Source organism: Gigantopelta aegis, unplaced genomic scaffold (genome assembly GCF_016097555.1).
Source record: "Gigantopelta aegis isolate Gae_Host unplaced genomic scaffold, Gae_host_genome ctg7784_pilon_pilon, whole genome shotgun sequence".
Lineage (NCBI taxonomy): Eukaryota > Metazoa > Mollusca > Gastropoda > Neomphalida > Peltospiridae > Gigantopelta > Gigantopelta aegis.
Window position 1 is genome coordinate 1 of NW_024536080.1, and position 10,080 is coordinate 10,080.

Genomic DNA, 10,080 nt, shown 5'->3' on the forward strand with positions numbered 1-10,080 from the left:
GAGGGAGTGTCATGATGTGGAGAGCCATCTCATACACCGGCAGAAGTGAACTTGTGTTCGTACAAGGCAACCTGACTGCTGTACGCTACCGGGATGAAATTCTTCGCCGTCACATGCTTCCCATTTTTGATCGATAGAGAGAACTCTTTCAGCAGGACAATGCCAGGCCGCATACGACACCTGTAACAATGGATTCCCTAGAGAATGAGAACATTAATGTGCTGTCATGGCCATTAAGATCGCCAGATCTCAATACCATTGAACATATATGGGACGAACTGGACAGACGTGTACGCCAGCGTGACCCGGAGCCTCAGACGCTTCCACAACTGTCACATGCACTGCAGGAAGAATGGACTAGGATTCCACGTGCCCGGATTCAGAGACTCATTCAGTCTATGCCAAGGATATGTCGCGCAGTGATTGCTGCTGCTGGTGGCCACACAAGGTACTGATTTCAGCGCCTTCGTGCGACGCTGTTTGGTGACGCAAACGCCTTCGTCAGTCCATAGGAAGAACATTGTCACATACTCATGTCAAATTTGACTGTGATACGATCATCAATAACGAAAATATGCCACTTTGTATTAAAGAGATAAATGCATGAATATTTCGCCTATGTGTTTCTTTTTTGACAGAGTATATATATATATGATGTATGTCTGTCTGTGTGTGTGTGTGTGTGTGTTATAATATCTTAAGATTTAATTGCTAACCACAAAATTAAAGGTTCATTCTCAGCGTTGCAACAGTCATATTTGACTATACATTTGTACATATGTATATTGTAAATAACTACACATTAATTGATACCACATATGATATTTCCATTATTAAGTTTAAACTATCAACAATGCTATAATGTGTGTGTGTGTATGTGTGTATGTGTGTATGTGTGCGTGTGCGTGTGCGTGCGTGTGTGTGTGTTTTTTAATGATTATGCAACTTGTGAAATATCAAACGCGCGCGTGCAACTTGTGAAATATCAAAACAAAACCAAAAACATATTCAGACAATTTCGCGCAAAAATTTAAACAAACATAACCATAAAGATAAAATGATGATCTACTTGCCAGAATAAAACACTCGTCACTATGACCAACAATACAAAAAGCACTCCCGCCACAACGGAAACGGCAATGGTGGTGGAATCACTGTTGGGAGTGACAGCTTGGGCTGTAAAACAAATACATCCCCAGGTTATCCAACTGTATCCTGCAACCACTGGTTGCATTAACCAGTTATACAGTGACCGTTTAAAGCACCGTGATACAATTCTGCTAGTATTCTTACCATCACATAATAAAGGTAAAAGAAATTTGCGTCAACAGAAAACCAATGAACAACTATATAACGAGTAATGTTAAATCTTATAAAAACAAACACATCATCCTATAACTTAACCATGATATCCATGTAATAAACCATGTGATAATTTACTGTATTAACCTTGTTAATACTGGTCTGCTAGTTCATAGGTGTCCTTTTGACACAAAATGAATATAGAAAACGATTGCTATCTATTTTGGAATCTTCAAACGTGATTTATGAATACCAACCAAGGCGTCGGAGGGGGTCTGGACCCCCCCCCCCCCCCCCCCCCTGCGCACTACGATAATGTTTTCCTACTTCTTTTAAAGTGCATTCACGACTAATGTACAATTTCCATGAAAGTAGTTGCATGTGGTCCCCCTGCAAACAAATACTAGATCTTTGCCTGCAGCCTTTGGCATTATAAATTCCCAATTGTGTTTCAAAAATAAAGAAACACATGTATATTTTAGTCCGCACACCTATGGGAGATGGTTGATATGAAACATACTTTTGAAGAAGCAATGTTTATCGCACGTTTCAAAATAAAAGTTTAGCTATTCCATTTTTCACGAAAAGTGGCTTGTTTGAAAATTGTAACTCAATGGCTATTACTAAGCGTAAGATTATTGTTGTTTCAAATCCTTGTCAATTAGCTCTCAAACAGGGATAAAAAAAAACCGAAAACAAGCCATTAAAGCCGATAACCTAAGCACATTAACATGTTATTCTTTACTTACTGGGTCCATATTTTGACCAAGAGTATACATGTAAAGCATACTAACATAGAACATTCATTAGCATTACGGAGTGACTTGTAAGATCATCTAAAGGCCACGTTGCTGAACGCCCTGAGTTGATAATCCAGGACAAAGGTTGATGAGTAAATCTGAACGACGCAATTCCCTTCCAGAACACGGGCCACTCCTAACACCTATGAACAGATAGTTTTTAAATCCATGCTAGTATGGGTCGATAGTGGCAGATTTAGGACGGCCTGCATCTACATGATAAAATGCACCCTACGGTAATTGATTCTCTTGTTACTCAGAAGTGTTTTCCTGTCGGCATCCTTTCAGAAATCTCCTTATATACTAATGAGTCAGCAGAAACTACATAACACTTTGGGAAACAAAAATCAACCAAAACGAGTACAATATCGTTATTGACCTTTATTCATCAACCTCACTTGTTTAACTCGTTTAGGCCTCCATTACGATATGACTGAAGTACGCCCACCTATGTTTTGCACAATATATTTTATCAGTGCATGCTTATACACAATTTTAAAATATACTTACCTTCATATTTGTATTGTGTTGTGCTTTCACCCACTGGGTTTGTTTTTGTTTGTTTTTGGGTTTGTTTTACATACATACATGTTTTATATCTAATGTAATGCTATTCATATACCTTTACTTGACACTCAGTTATAGCAGATGTGTATTTCTGTGCTGGGGTGTCGTTAAACATTCATTCATTCTCTGATAATTGATGATGGTGTTCTTACCTCGCAAGCAGTCCAGTCCTTCAAATCCAGAGATACATCCACTTACACACTTTCCGTCTTCACGAGGACAGACATCTTTATTGACGCAGTTTCTGATCGCGCAGAACATGGCACAGTTATCACCGTATTTACCAGTGTCACATTCTACAACAGATTAGTTATACCGTATTTACCAGTATCACATTCTACAATATATTAGTTATCTCCGTATTTACTAGTGCCACATTCTACAACAGATTATTTATCTCTGTATTTACCAGTGCTATATTCTACAACAGATTAGTTATCTCCGTATTTACTAGTATCACATTCTACAACAAATTAGTTATCTCCGTATTTACCAGTGTCACATTATACAACAGATTAGTTATCTCCGTATTTACTAGTGCCACATTCTACAACAGATTAGTTATCTCTGTATTTACCAGTGCTATATTCTACAACAGATTAGTTATCTCCGTATTTACTAGTATCACATTCTACAACAAATTAGTTATCTCCGTATTTACCAGTGTCACATTATACAACAGATTAGTTATCTCCATATTTACTAGTGCCACATTCTACAACAGATTAGTTATCTCTGTATTTACCAGTGCTATATTCTACAACAGATTAGTTATCTCTGTATTTACCAGTGCTATATTCTACAACAGATTAGCTATCTCCGTATTTACCAGCGACAACAGATTAGTTATCTTCATAATTACCAGTGCCACATTCTGCAACATAGTTATTTCCATATTTACCGGTGTCAAATTATACAACAGATTAGTTATTTCCGTATTTACCAGTGCCACATTCTGCAACAGATTAGTTATCTTCGTTTTTACCTGTGTTACATTCTTCAACAGATCAGTTATCTCAGTATATACCAGTGTCACATTCTACAACATATTAGTTATCTCGATATTTACCTGTGCCACATTCTACAACAGATAGCACACCACATAGTGAATATTATATGTTCATGGGTCGTGTTAATTATTATATTTCACAACCACCCTTCTGTGATTCCTATTCGTGGATTATAATTATGGTGGTGTTGTTTTGTGTTAGGAGAGGATATATGAATATCATTAAACTAACGTTGTCGGTCGTGTTTGGAAGTGGTCACTGCTTGTCAGACTAACAGATATGCATTCTTTATTTACGTCTCATCTTGTACACAGATAGTTCAACAATAATAATAACAGGGGTGCACAAATGTGAAATTGTGATAGTTGCCCAACATCATCTCTTGGTTGCCCACATACTAGTATTTCATATAAAAGTTTTATGAATATAATTTTGAACGGTCTTTAAAATGAAACTGAAATTTAAAATGTTTTTATTATTATCATTACTTAGTTTAGTTTTATTTCTTTTTTAACATTATTTATCTACAGCTCATCTTCGCTTAGGCTGAAAAAACGTTTCTTTTGTTTAACGAAACCATTGGAGCACATTGATTAATTAATCATCGGCTATTGGATGTCAAACATTTGGTAATTCTGACTCGTAGTCATCAGAGGAAACCCGCTACATTTTTCCTAATGCAGCAAGGGATCTTTTATATGCACTTTCTAACAGACAGGAAGGCACATACCACAGCCTTTGTCCGGTTGTTGTGCACTGGTTGGAACGAGAAAAAACCCCAATCAGCTGAATATATCCACAGAGGCGGTTCGATCTCGCTTGGGCTGTCACAGTCATACTACTTTGATGAACTCAGGGCTCATCCAGGATTAAAAATAGCTGTAGCCAAAAAAATTGCCAAATGGGATTTTTATTTGCCATAATGAAAATGTTTTAACCAAAATTGTTTTGTGTAGTACTGTATAGAGTATTTATATATGAATATAAAAATGCATCTTTTTCAGCTAATTAAGTACAAACTAGAATACATCTGAATAACAAAATTATCCCCTGATCAAAATCAAAGACAGCAATGGGGGTAGGGGCAGTTAATATATTACTTTGATTTTTCAGTGGGTGAGGGGAGATATGCAGAGTTGGTAGCCAATGCCCTCTGCAAACACATCCCAAATTCTAAGGCCTATGGCATTAATAAAACTCTGAGAGCCAATACTCTTCTTTTTTTAAACAGTGCTGATTATTTCTGTAAAATAGCAATCTTTATTTTGATTTGAACTGCTTTTAATTGTATTTTAAAGTAACCCATCTATTCCACACCCCAACAATTTCGTAATTTGCGCCATTTTCTTGATTTCCGCGTCGTGTTAAATGCTTGGTGTTGATTTCAGCTTGTAAAATACGTAGCCTAAGAATGCTGACTTCACTTTATGACAACTATCCATTTACGTCAAAAGGTTTTCATTAAAACGATAATGAATTCAAATTTTACGGGTTTTTTTCAAATCTAGCTAACTTTTGAGATGTCACCTCACAGTCAACAAAGTTATATAATATTTTATCTAACAAATATCATTATTATTTTTAACTAATTGTATTCAGTGTACGTTCAACTGCAATTTGTATAACTGCATGCTCCTTTCCCGCGATCGCGAAATGCATGAGTGCGAAATTAACAAAGACAACGGAAATAAACAAACGAAACAGCAATTAAGTATTCATTGATGCGAACAACTATTTGGTTGTGGGGATTTGTCTTACAAATTTACATCAAGATTTACTTGCGTGTAATCGTATTCTTTAATGTCTGCAACAATGTCTTATCACACGTGCAGCAGTCTCGGCTGACTGTCAAGCGTGACATATATGCACACTGAGAACAGCCAACGAACGTGATTGGTTCCCGACGTGGACATTGGGTTTAACGTGGAGCGCATAAACCAGTTTAGCGGACGTTTTCGTTTTGCTCGGTTTAGCTGAACTCGGCCCTAGCCAACTTGTCTTTGGCCCTCAACTAGCATGTGTATTGAAACTGACACGCATTGTTATGCTGAATTCTTGATAACACCGCTTCTCGTTACCAGTCGCGAGATCCCTGTTACTATTTGGTATTATTATTATATGTTATATGTCGGATAGATTATGTAACCGATTGTTCGCATCGGAAGATAGAAAATGGCTTAGCCAAATTTTTAGCTCAAAACTGGATGGTTGTTGGTGTAGTTTGTGGCCTTTCACATGTCTTGTGCCCTTTGCCAATAGCCACCATTCTGAAACGTATCTGTCACTGAACTCGTCAAAATCGCTGAGTGGACGCTGAGTGGATGGCAGCGTTAGGGTGGATATTTATATCGCTTGTCAGTCAAGTTATCAGTTTCGATACTTTTCAATTGCCCGTGACTGTCCGAGTGTCGTGAAGTTTTGTTTTTAATTTTCTTGATTGCCCGTCGGGCAACTGTTTGACAAAGAGTGGTTGCCCGCAACATATTTCGGTTGTCCCGGACGCGCGGACAACCGATTTGTGCACCCCTGAAATTTTATTATAACACACTAATTCAGCAATAAAAATATACAAGTTAAAACTACTAAACGACTTTCAGAAAGATTTATAAATTATTGTATTTACCAGAAATAAAACTAACAATCACAATATGTCTATATGTATACAAAATGTAAAAATAAAATAAGATGACAACTGTTGGCTGTAATGTTTACAATATCCAGGTGGCTGGATAAAAACGCCATGTTTTCTTTATTTAGAAGGTTATTGAAGTTTACTACAGTAGCCACTGCCTTTTTAAAATATCTACTATAATGTCATCATAAACAGGGCATTGAATAAGAACATGTTCTTCAGATTGTACATAATTACCAGCTCATTTACTAGCTTAAACAAAACGCAAACTAGTATTTCAATGTTTATAATTTTCTACAAAAAAATGTAAATTGAACTCTTTTTGTTTCAAGGTGTATAATTATAACAAGTAAATGGCATACAGCAAGCTTCTTGTTGTCTTCTGTGTACCGAAATGAACTAAATATGCATACATAACAGGCCTTTTGTTCACTTCACAGCTAAATTTGGCTTAAACATAAGCGGTTCCTGGATTGGCCAACAGGATAAAAACTATATTAAGACCTCTCCCACCATTTTATAATAATACATTTATACAGTCGTCATGTCAAGAATGGTAACTCCGAAGTAGTTTACACTTAAAGAGGAAACAGGAGAGAGAGAGAGAGAGAGAGAGAGAGAGAGAGAGAGAGAGAGAGAGAGAGAGAGAGAGAGAGAGAGAGAGAGAGAGAGAGAGAGAGAGAGAGAGAGAGAGAGAGGCGGGAGGTAACAAAGAAGAATGGTTTGCTATCGCAATTTATTAGTCTGTTTTAGGGCAATGATAAGATCCTCTCGCTTTTTATAATATAATGCTGCATACATTTAAAACTAATAGCATTATTTTAAACAACATGGTTTAGATTTCCAAATAAAAAGGTATTACAATTATAACTCAGACAGGTCGCAAGATGTATATTCCGAATTACACTGTAAAATATTAATACCGAAGAAAATTTCAGGGGTTGTTAACCGGGTGACACCCTACCTGTTTCTTACCTAACAGATAATTGTTTTACCAATCATTATCACCAATACCAAATCGGATTCAGCAGTATACTATCAGTTACATTTAATGCCTTCCTAGAAATACGTTAACCACAATTGGTTAACTTTTGTTTTAATTTATGACAAAGATTTCTTAATATTAAGTGGTGTATTATTTCAAAAGTCAATCTGCAGAAGGAAAGAAAATGTTTGTGAAAAGCGGCATTCGTCACAAGTGTGTGAGTACGTACTCGGTGTTTCGTACAGAATATTATTTCAGCTATAAAACGAGGTAGCTGTAAAGTCAGATACGTTGACATTATGTTATTTGAAAGTGTGTAAATTAGGCACAAATTGTGTTCTCTGATTATCTTTTAAAAAAAAAAATAATATATATATATATATATCCAGTTTTTCTTTTAATAAGCTGATGTGACGATCCAGGAATTGTACAAGTTGCATTTAAATTAATGTTTTCGAATGCAAGATCTATCTGTAGGACGCAGTAATCCCACAATATATTAGCATAGTCAAATACGTGACTGAATGTGATTCTATTAACATAGTGTAGGTTTGTCTTCTGTTGTTTTACTTATTTTCCTTTAGAATATGAAACATTTTTAACAACGTGAATGACACACTGGTTTCCTGATAACAGTTCACATTGCATCTGAGAACTGCAAAACTGTTCTCCTTAGGTCTCTTTCATGTATTAAAAAAACGAATATTTGTTAACATGTAATTTCCGTAGTTTATAGTCCTTAGCTGTTATGCTGGGGCAAAAATTAAAATCGATTGCTGTAATTTAGTTTGACACTCATTGGTCTGATTGCTATCATTTAATTAACTAAATACTAAATTATTGTATTAATGACAGGTGACAGAATATAAAATTAATTGAATCGTACATGAACAGCTAAATACATAAATTGCATTCGAATATAATGTAAATGTTGTACAATGACACTATAATGGAAGACTATTCGGGAATGATCTACTTATACAAGTTATTTAAAAGGTTCGAACTGCACAGCGGAAGTTAGATAGTATATGGTTAAGTACTTACTGGCTGTGCACGTATCTCCTTGCCAACCAGCATCACATGGTCCACCACAGGAACCAGTCACGTGATCACATGGTGCATCATCAGCTTTACAGTGTCTGTCGCTGCATGACGAACTGCATCCTAGACCGTATGCCCCTGTACATCCTGTTAATGTAATGGTATAACCCAGACTAATTTATTTTATTTTAGCTTATACACACCATTTTAGTTGTGAAGTTTATTAAATTGGGTAAAACAATTTTAAAAATGCAAGTGAAGTGTAGTTCATAGCGCATCCGAGTACGTTATAAAATTAGAATTACACTTACATAACACCAATTGTTCTACCATATTTGAGATGAAACTCACTATTTTATCCACAATCATATATACATATCTGTACAAATCCATATAAATTAATACAGAATTATGAGAATATTACAAATTAATTTTATGATATAAACAAAATCAACAAGAGTGTCATAGTTATTAATGTCTTATGGTTGCATGTAGTTTGTTTTAACTAGTCGAGTAATTTAATCCTAGGCAAATATGCATTCATGTCTGGACAGTTAAAATATACCATAATTTATTTTAAGATGTGATTAAATATTGCAACATGTGATTGCAAATAGGAATTATTTTTTATCTATAACCTACAACGGAAAAGTCATTTTAGTTCAAGTGTTATATGCTGACTTTAGTTTAAATTCAAGGAAAATATTACTTTTGCCAGGAAAAGATGACTTTTCACCAAATATCACTTCTATGATTTCTGTAGATCGATATATTTCATAGCTATGTACATAAAATAATGTCCAAAACGTAAGTCTATATTCGGAAATTGCGTGTCTTCTTTTATCCCTCTAGTTCTTTACATTCCCTATCTCTATTTAATGTTTTTGTTTAATTTTCAATGAATCCGTTTATAATATGATTATGTTTGCTACACATGATGAGTCCACTTGTATTAATTAATATTGATGGATGCAATTTAGAGAATAACTAACGATCTACGATCTATCCTGAGTGAATGAATGATGTGAAATCGAGGGACAGATCATTCGAAACTCTTCGTAGCGAGTCTTTATTATCCATTGTCACTTTTAAATGGTGTTTGATATAAAAAAAAAATAAATATCTGCTGTCTATAAAAAAAACATCAGCCATTACGACAAATAATCGTATGCGCACTGCACGACGTAATCGAAGTGACGGCATAACCGCGTTGTTTTTACAGCCAAATGTTTACAACACAAAATAATATGACTGTGGTTGCATTAGGAAATAATTATTTTTCTATGTTACTAAAACCGCTGCTTATGAAAATAAAACTGGCCTCGGCGGCGCAGTGGTTAAGCCATCGGACTATAGGCTGGTAGGCACAGGGTCCGCAGCCCGGTACCGTCTCCCACCCAGAGCGAGTTCTTAAGGGCTCAGTGGGTAGATGTAAGGTCACTACACCCTCTTCTCTCTCACTAACCACTAACTAACTAACTGTCATGGACAGACGGCCCAAATAGCTGAGGTGTGTGCCCAGGACAGCGTGCGTGAACCTTAACTGGATATAAGCACGAAAATAAGTTGAAATGAAATGAAAATGAATAAAAATACACCATTTCATGTTTATGAAACAAATGCTTAAATCTCTATAGATCGTATAACGTATGTGTAATCTGACTCATTATATGAATGAAAGTGAAGTTTCCATCGTTGCAAACAACCAACACAACTTTAAAGATTGGATGTAGAAGTAATCTG

At 35.7% G+C, this 10,080-nt stretch overlaps 1 long non-coding RNA gene across 1 annotated transcript; it reads right to left on the reverse strand.

Annotated features, from left to right (window-relative positions):
* Positions 1 to 1,051: 1,051 nt before the first annotated feature.
* LOC121366938 lies at positions 1,052 to 8,482 on the reverse strand. The gene is made up of 3 exons (XR_005957269.1): positions 8,341 to 8,482; positions 2,822 to 2,965; positions 1,052 to 1,176 (listed from the first exon to the last, which is right to left on the reverse strand). It is a non-coding gene; the product is annotated as an uncharacterized LOC121366938 (long non-coding RNA).
* Positions 8,483 to 10,080: the final 1,598 nt, after the last annotated feature.